At 36.0% G+C, this 8,795-nt stretch overlaps 1 pseudogene; it reads left to right on the top strand.

Moving 5' to 3' along the window:
* The first annotated feature begins 431 nt into the window (after positions 1–431).
* Positions 432–7,395, top strand: LOC117921856 (annotated as a pseudogene).
* The last annotated feature ends 1,400 nt before the right edge of the window (positions 7,396–8,795 follow it).

Raw genomic sequence — 8,795 nt, 5'->3', positions numbered from 1 at the left:
CTACTTGCTTCTCGTCATAGTTTGTTTTATGACTTCTCTTAAGAAACATCATGACAAGTCAACATTCTCCGGAAAGGCCTTACTTTATCTTAACCGGCATCAAACTGAGGAGTGGAAAGGATAGATGCAAGTTTTATTTCTAATGTATCATTACTTCGCTGCTGCGGAGATATACAAAGCAATTCGTGTCTTTATTACTGCATATGTCTGGATGACTGGATTTGGAAACTTCTCCTATTGTTACATTAGGAAGGATTTTAGCTTTGCACGCTTTACACAGAGGATGTGATGGCTAAATTTCTTTGTGGCATTTTTCTGTATTGTTCTTAACAATGAGGTTATACTATATCTGCCCCATGCATACATTTTTCACTCTTATGGTATTTGCAGCCCTTGCTTTTACACTTATCAAAGTCCCCAAATGAAGACCCATGGATCCTCACAAGAAGGGCATGCCAAAAACAGAACTCTTCACAGAATATGGAGAGGTGAGCAGATATCGAGTCTAGGAAGTCGTTGGCAAAGGAAGTTATGGTGTTGTTAGCTTTGTAATTGATACCCACACTAGAGAAAAGGTTGCAATCATGAATATTAATGATGTCTTTGAACATGTTTCTGATGCTACATGGATTCTAAGAGAAATCGAGTTCTTACAGTTGCTTCGGCATCTGAATATTGTAGAAATAAAACATATCATGCCCCCACCTTCTCGAAGAGAATCTAGAGATATTTACATTGTTTTTTAATTGATCGAATATGATCTTCATCCAGTAATTAAGGCAAACGATGATCTTACTCCCGAGCACTATCAATTTTTTTTCTTGTACCAGCTTCTTCGAGGTCTAAAATATATACATACAGAAAATGTATTTCATTGAGATTTGAAGCCAAAAAAAAAAAAAAAAATGTTCTTGCTAATGCCGACTGCAAATTGAAGATGTGTGATTTTGGGCTTGCTGGGGTGTCATTCAATGATGTGTCATCAGCTAGTTTCTGGACAGACTATGTTGCAACCAGATGAAATGCTTACAAGAAAACAGTTGTTTCCGAGGAAAAATATGGTGCACCAGTTAGATCTCATGACTAATTTGTCTGGCACTCCTTCTGCTAGATTAATTGCAAGGATTTGGAATGAGAAGACAAGAAGATATCTAAGTACCATGCGTAAAAAAAAAAAACCATCCATTCCTTTCTCACAAAAATTCCTTGATGTCAATCTGTTGGCTCTTCAACTATCGGAACATCTCCTTGCATTTGATCTTAAAGATTGTTCAACTGTTGAAGAGGCCTTAGCTGATTCGTAATTTGATGGTTTGGAAAATTTAGATCGTGAACCTTCCACTCAACCCATTTCAAAACTTTAGTTTGACTTTGAGATAAAGAAATGAACAAAAAATGATGTTAGGGAGTTAATATATCGAGAGATCCTAGAGTATCATCCCCAGATGCTACAGGAGTACTTGATGGGATAAACACAAAGAATGCACAACCAGGTTTTATCCTCTCTTGTGAGAACCTAATAGGAATCAATCAAATAGAGCAATAAGAATTCACCCAATCAACAAGTATATGAACACCAATAATTTTAGCATGGAAAACCTTCTCCAATATGAGAAGTAAAAACCACGGGACCCTTAGGCCACTTAAAAACTCCACTAATATAATTAATGGGTTACACAATTCTCTCTAGATAAAACTAGAGGCATACATTAACCATATCTCAAGATCAATTAATCTTGGCAATTTCAACAACTTTGGATAAAAATAATGGAGAGATCTCACCAAACACACCACTGTTCTCAGACTGAAATATAATTCTTCTGAACTCCAAATCCAATCTCCACCATTCAGAATGAAGATCAATAAGTCATGAATGTGCTCTCCAAAAATCGGCTCAATCAAACAATAGATTAACCTTGATCAGAGCTTATGATCAAAACTGTCCGGATAGAAAAAGCATCAAAATAGAGGCTCTGTTCTCGGACTAAAAGACGACCGTCTGGATCTTCAAATCTGATCTCCACCGTTCTGATTGAAGATCAATGAGTCATGAACCTCTCCTCCAAATTTCAGGTTGATCGGCCCACAGACAAAGTGGTATCGTACCTTTGATGAAATCTAGGAAGTGAAGAAAAAATTGTGTTTTTCTCTTCAAAAATGGTGGTTCTCCCATTCTCTCTCTTTTCTCCTTCTCTCTCTTTTTCTTCTACCTCCGATGGCTGCAAAAAATTAGAAGAAGAAGAAGAAGAAAGGATTCTTCTTCTAACCCTTTTATATAAAAGGCTTAAGAGGCCTTAAATTTTGGGCCTTCCACATGAGGAAAAACCCAACAAATCTCCCCATTTCCGATTATGTGGAAGGGCTCGCCATCCCGGCGATTGAACAGCAAACTTCAAGCTTCTCCCTTGGTAAGGACTTTGTTAACATATTTGAGCCATTGTGATCGGTAAGTATCTTCTCAAGTTCAAACAAGTTGTCATTGAGAGCATCTCTCATCCAATGATACCTCACATCAATGTGCTTCGATCTTGCATGAAATGTAGAATTCTTACTAAGGTGAATGGCGTTATCACAGTATACCACATAGCGTGGCTGCTTAAACCTAAGCTCATGTATGAAACGTTTCATCCACAACAACTCTTTACATGCTTCTGATGCTACAATGTACTCTACCTCTGTTGTAGAGAGTGCAACACATTTTTGTAGTTTTGATTGCCAAGACACAGCACCTCCTGAGAATGTCATCAAATAACTTGAAGTAAACCTTCTATTATCTACATTCCTTGCCATATCTGAATCAGTGTAGCCAACAAGTATTGGTTTCCCACTTCCAAAAGTGAGTTTCAACTTGGAAGAGCCTCGCAAATATCTCATAATCCACTTGACTACCTCCCAATGTAGTTGTCTTAGATTAGATAGAAAGTGGCTAACAACAGCAACTGCATAAGCTATGTCTGGTCTAGTACATACCATGTCATACATCAAACTTCCTACTGCTGAGGCATACGGAACTCTTCTCATGTCTTCCTTCTCCTTATCTATAGAAGGGTAATGTCTACTGCTTAGCTTAAAGTGACTAGCTAGAGGAGAACTAACCACTTTAGCTTTGCTCATGTTAAATCTTTCAAGCACCTTTTCAATATATTGCTCATGTGACATATACAGCTTCTTGGATGTTCTATCTCGCTCAATTCTAATACCAAGAATTTTCTTTACTGGCCCCAAATCCTTCATGGAAAAGGATTTGCTTAATTGCTTCTTCAGCTTATCAATTCTTGAAACATTTCTGCCAACAATCAAGATATCATCAACATAGAGCAACAATATAACAAAATCATCATCAGAGAATTTCTGCACAAATATACAATTGTCAGAAGTAGTTTTTTGGTAGCCTTGCTCCCCCATAACTGATTCAAACTTCTTATACCACTACCTCGGTGCCTACTTTAAGCCATAAAGACTTTTCTTCAACTTACACACATAATCCTCTTTTCCTTTTATTGTGAAACCCTCTGGTTGTTCCATATAAATTTCTTTGTCTAAATCACCATGGAGAAATGCAGTTTTAACATCCATCTGCTCAATCTCCAAATCAAGACTAGCTGCCAAGCCCAAAACAACACGAATAGACGACATCTTAACAACATGAGAAAAAAATCATCAAAATCAATACTTTTCTTTTGATTGAACCCTTTAACAACCAATCTAGCTTTGTAATGTGGTTGTGAAGTGTGTTCTTCTTGCTTTACTCTGTAAACCCACCTGATCTTCAAAGCTTTTTTTCCCTTTAGCAACTTGACAAGTTCAAAAGAATGATTCTCATGCAATGACTTCATCTCATCTTGCATAGCATCAATCCACTTCATCTTATTTTCATCTCCCATGGCTTCCTCATAACTTTCAGGTTCTCCCCCATCAGTTGGTAATACATAATCATCAACAGAATACCATGTGGAAGGATGTCAGTCTCTGGTAGACCTCTTGAGTGGAATATCTGGTGAAGCCTCTACTACTGGTGACTGCTCATGAACATCATCATCCATCTCAACCTGTGTGGGAGTTTCAACATCACCAATTTCATGTTGGTCATCATGTGCTTCATTTTCAACTTGTGTAGGAAAATGTGTCAAAGGAACTGGATCTAAGTCAATCAAATTATCACTATACTGAAACTCTATTGCATCAGTCTTCTCAATGTCCTATATGCTATGATCTTCCATAAACATAGCATCTCGGCTTCTTACAAGCTTTTTCTGCACCGGATCATAAAACCTGTAACCAAGCTCATCCTGACCATAGCCAATGAATACACAAGGTCTTGTCTTAGCATCAAGCTTAGACCTCTCATATTTCAGAATGTGCACAAAAGCCTTGCATCCAAAGACACGCAAGTGATCATAAGAGATTTCATTATCTGACCAAATTCTATCCGGAACATCAAATTCTAAAGGAACACATGGTGTAAGATTGAGAACATGTACAACAGTATTCAAAGCCTCACCCCAAAAGGATCTTGGCAACTGTGACTGCGAAAGTAAACATCTCACCCTTCCAACCAGTGTCATATTCATTCTCTCAACCAACCCATTCAACTAAGGAGTCTTAGGAGGTGTCTTTTGATGCCGAATACCATGTTGTCTACAATACTCATTAAAAGGACCAAAATACTCACCCCCATTATCAGTTCAGATGCATTTCAAATTTTCACCAAATTGTCTCTCAACAAGAGCATGAAACTACTTAAACACTTCTAACACTTGGTCTTTTGTTTTCAAGGTATACACCCAAATCTTTCTTGAATGATCATCTATAAAAGTCACAAAAAATAGAGATCCACCAAGTGTTTTTATTTTCATAGGACCACACACATCAGAATATACTAAATCAAGCATACCTGGCTTTCTTGTATGGCAGTGTGTTTTGAATGCAACTCTGGTCTACTTTCCTGCTAAGCAATGAGCACGCCTTTTCAAAGATCCCTTCTTCATACTAGAAAGAAGATTCTTCTTAGCCAAAATCATCAAGTCTTTCTCACTCATGTGATCGAGTCTGTTGTGCCAAAGCTCAACTGTGCTATCATCATCCACTACATTGATACTAGAATCAATTACTCTTGCCTACATCAAATACAATGAGGAACACTTCTTTCCTTTTGCTACCATCATAGAACCTCTGGTGAGCTTCTAGTGACTATCACGAAAGGTGTTGCAGAACCCTTCATCATCAAGCTTACTCATGGAGATTAAATTCAAGCGGATATCTAGAATGTGTTTGACATTCTTCAAAATCAACACAGTACCATTACTAGTCTCCAAAAGCACATTTCCCATACCAATGGATTTAACCGAGCCATCATTACCCATCCAAACACTTCCAAAATCACTGGATGTGTAGGATGTAAAGAAATCTTTCTGAGGTGTAGCATGGATTGAGGCACCGCTATCAATCACCTAACTGGTCTCCTGGCAAGCGAAATTAACAACACCACTATCATAAACAATAAGGAAATCTGAAGTGGTAGTGGCAACTCGATCATCTTCACCACTATTGTCATTCTTCTTGTCTTTTACTTTCCCTTGTTTCATATCTCTCTTCAATTGGCGACAATACTTCCTTATATGCCCTTTCAAATGGCAATAATGACACTCAACATTGGCAAACTTGTTAGTCTTGCTTTTGCTTATGCCTCTGTTCTTCGGACCTTTACTCTTACTCCTCCTCCTCTTTTCAGTAACTAGGACATCTGATTGTGAAGAAGAACCCTGTGACTTTCTTCTCATCTCTTCATTCAGAACACAACTCTTAACCAAATCCATATTCATAGTACTATCTGGGGTTGAGTTAGACAAAGAAGTTCTAAACGTCTCCGACGAGTCCGACAATGTACCAAGAAGCCACAACCCTTGCACCTCTTCCTCAAACTTGATATTCATTCCAGCCAACTGATTAATAATACCTTGGAATGTATTCAAGTGATCTATCATAGGAGTTCCATCTAGATACTTCAAGCTAATCATCTTCTTGATCAGAAACAATTTATTGTTACCAGTCTTTCGAGCATATAACTGTTCAACTTGTTCCATAGACTCCGTGCATGTTTCTCTTCACTAACATGATTGAGAACATTATCACCTACCCACTGTCTGATATAACCACAAACCTGCCGATGAAGTAAATTTCATTCTGCATCAGTTTTATTTTCTAGCTTTTCAGAAGCAAACACAGGCAAATAATAATCCTTCACATACAATAGGTCTTCCATCTTTCCTTTCCAAACATGATAATTGGAGCCATTCAAAGTAATCATTCTACTTGTATTGCTTTCCATTGTTCTACCCAAGGCACAAATTATCTTGAACCAATGCTCTGATACCACTTTGATGGGATAAACACAAAGAATGCACAACCAGGTTTTATCATCTCTTGTGAGAACCTAATAGGAATCAATCAAATAGAGCAATAAGAATTCACCCAATCAACAAGTTTATGAACACCAATAATTTTAGTATGGAAAACCTTCTCCAATATGAGAAGTAAAAACCACGGGACCCTTAGGCCACTTAAAAACTCCACTAATATAATTAATGGGTTACACAATTCTCTCCATATAAAACTAGAGGCATACATCAACCATATCTCAAGATCAATTAATCTTGGCAATTTCAACAACTTTGGATAAAAATAATGGAGAGATCTCACCAAACACACCACTGTTCTCGGACTGAAATATAATTGTTCTGAACTCCAAATCCAATCTCCACCATTCAGAATGAAGATCAATAAGTCACGAACGGGGTCTCAAAAAATCGGCTCAATCGAACCATGGATTAACCTTAATCGGAGCTTATGATCAAAACTGTCCAGATAGAAAACGCATCAAAACAAAGGCTCTGTTCTCGGACTAAAAGATGAGTGTCTAGATCTCCAAATCTGATCTCCACCATTTTGATTGAAGATCAATGAGTCATGAACCTTTCCTCCAAATTTCAGGTCGATCGACCCACAGACGAAGAGTAATCATACATTTGATGAAATCTGGGCAGTGAAGAAAAAACTGTGTTTTTCTCTTAAAAAATGGTGGTTCTCCCATTCTTTTTTTTTTTTTTTTTCTCATTCTCTCTCTTTTTCTTCTACCTCCGGTGGCTACAAAAAATTGGAAGAAGAAGAAGAAGAAAGGATTTTTCTTCTAACCCTTTTATATAAAGGCCTAAGATGCCTTAAATTTTGGGCTCTCAATTTTGGGCCTTCCACATGAGAAAAAACCCAACAGTACTTTTGTGGTGGAGATCAAACTAGCTTCATGTACCCGAGTGGTGTTGATCGGTTTAAGCGACAGTTTGCTCATCTTGAAGAGCATTATGGTAAAGGTGAAAGAAGCACTCCACTCTAAAGATAGCACGCTTCCTTGCCTAGAGAGCGAGTTTGTGCACCTACTAATGAGGTTGTTGATGAAAATAAGGAATTTGAAAAACGTCATGCTGCCTCTGTTACTACAACTCTTGAGAGTCCTTCAAAAGTTGAGGGTTTAGAGAAAGGAAATGTAGAAAATGGACCCAGCAAGCCAAACCACAGTGTTCATAGCCTATTGAAGAGTATTAGTATTAGTGCTTCCAAGTGTATAGGTGTGAAGGAACAAAAAGATGAGGAGGAGAAAACCCTTTAGTACATATATAAGGGGCAGAGAGAGATCCAGACAGGGAGGGATTTTTTCTTCAGCAGAGAGAGATCCAGACGGAGAGGGATTTTTTATTCGGCAGAAAGAAGGACACAAGGAGGACATTCTTTTCCTTGGTGGGGAGATCAAGACATTTGAGAGCATACAAGGAATTTTAGGAACAGTGGGAGACTTCAGACAGGCATTGGATTGCCACTTTGATTGGCATCAAGAAGGGATTTTGATTTTTCTATAACACATGTTAGTTTTCAATTGAGCATTTTTTTTTTAGTTGTTTGGTTAATTTGATTCTTAGTGATAAATTTCCTTAATCTCAATTCGCATAATTTCTATTTATCTCCTAGATTAGATGTTTTTTTTATCGTTTTGGTTCATTAGTTTAAATAGTTGTAAAAATTTATATTTTTAGTTCTAAATTAGTTTATTTTTAATCTACCTGTTAGTTTAAGCCTATTCGTGATTTTAATTCTTTAACTTAATTAATATTGTTAGATAAAGCACGTATTTTTAATTTTGATTTAATTTAGTTACAGTTTATAATTTAATTTGAATGTGTTAATGATGTTAATTCCTTAGTTTAAATAATTTGAGAGATAAAGTTTATTTTTTTAATTCCGGATTAATTTAGTTTTAGTTTATAATTTAATTTGAATGTGTTAATGATGTTAATTCCTTAGTTTAAATAATTTGAGAGATAAAGTTTATTTATTTAATCCCGGATTAATTTAGTTTTAGTTTATAATTTAATTTAAATGAGTTAGTGATTTTAATTCCTTAGTTTAAATATTTTGTGAGATGAAGTTTTTTTTTTTTTTTTTAATTCTGAATAAATTTAGTTTTAGTTTATGATTTAATTTGAATGTGTTAGTGATCCTAATTAGTTTTATTTTAATTCGTTTTTAGTTTAAATAATCACGCTAAATAAAGTTTGGGTTTTTAATTCCAATTACTTTAATTTTAATTCGTTTTTAGTTTAAATGCATTCGTTGATTTTAATTTATTAGTTTAATTGATCGTATCAAATAAAGTTTGAGTTTTTAATTCCAATAATTTTATTAAATAGAGTTTAATTTCAATTTAGTTTGATTTTAATTTATTTTATAATCTGAATACGTTCATG

Source organism: Vitis riparia, chromosome 9 (assembly GCF_004353265.1).
Source record: "Vitis riparia cultivar Riparia Gloire de Montpellier isolate 1030 chromosome 9, EGFV_Vit.rip_1.0, whole genome shotgun sequence".
NCBI classification, from domain to species: Eukaryota; Viridiplantae; Streptophyta; class Magnoliopsida; order Vitales; family Vitaceae; genus Vitis; species Vitis riparia.
The sequence above is the reverse complement of the archived record's forward strand: the minus strand, read 5'-3'. Positions and strand labels throughout refer to the sequence as shown.